Here is a 1,219-nt window from a genome sequence, read left to right as displayed (position 1 = left end):
ATGCGAGACAGAGACCAGATTCCCAGAAACCGAGAAAGTCAATGATGGAAAGTCTATGGGACCATACTTAGAAGCAGGTGTCCCACACACACCGATCCAAGCCTCTGTTTCCCAGCCTGAGTTCATCTCACAGTCTCTCAGTGAGCTTCTGAGCCTGTCCTTGGACTTATCCGAAGGAGGGTAAGACAGGGGCAAATTCCAGCTCAGTTCCATGGCCCCATCCATTCAGGCTGACACAGAAACTTGCCTTCTTGGAGCCCTGGAACATTCCTCTTAACCATTCTCTTTACCACAGACAAGAATAATTGTCTCTCCCAACACATCAGAGCTAGCCCAAGAAGCCGATTCCTCATTCAGTATAAATTAACAGTGATGCCCAGAAGTTAATACCCCACACATTGACCCTAGAGGGTTTCTCTGTTGCTTATGCACTTCTGTTAGAATAAAAAAAGCTTACATCATTCACCCCCTGTTAGTCAATGTCGCAGTTACTGATAGAAAAGTAGAACTTGTTATGGGAATCATGCGAGATGTGGACTATGCTTTGGGGGCAGAAGGGTGTAGAAGGAAGCATGGTAGACTTCAAAGCTGAGACACACAATGGAAATCCTGGTTCCTCTTCTTATAACAGTGTGCCTCGTCTCTCTAAGCCTCCAACCTTAGCTGCTAGGTAGGGATGATGCATATACAACTCACAGACCACCGTTCAGATTAGCACTGTCAGCTTGTATTCCAGGCTGAGAGAATTGGATGGGACAATGCACATACAACTCCCAGATCACTGCTCAGATGAGGACTCACAAAACATTGTTGCTAGCTGCCATCCAATCAGCCCCCAAACTCATGGCTACCTCACACACAATGCCATGAAACACTGCTTGGTCCTACAGCATCATGGCTACTTGTTGGTCAGAATATTGTGATCCGGAAGATTCTCATTGTCTGACTTTCAGAAGGAGACTGCCAGGTCTGTCTTAATCTGAAAGCTTCACTGAAGCCTGTTCATCATCATAGGATCATCATCATCATCATCAAGTCTCCAGTGACAGGTGGGTGGTGCTGTACATGAAGCAGATTGGCTGGGAATTGAAACCAGGTAAGGAGTACAGCCTTCGGTATGGATTGCATCTCAATGTCAAGAAAACAAAAATCCTCACCACTGGACCAATAAACAACATTCTTATCAATGGAGAAAAGATTGAAGTTGTCAAGGACTTCA

The sequence above is a fragment of the Chrysochloris asiatica genome, unplaced genomic scaffold (assembly GCF_000296735.1).
Source record: "Chrysochloris asiatica unplaced genomic scaffold, ChrAsi1.0 scaffold00021, whole genome shotgun sequence".
In the NCBI taxonomy this organism is placed as follows: Eukaryota; Metazoa; Chordata; class Mammalia; order Afrosoricida; family Chrysochloridae; genus Chrysochloris; species Chrysochloris asiatica.
The sequence above is the reverse complement of the archived record's forward strand: the minus strand, read 5'-3'. Positions refer to the sequence as shown.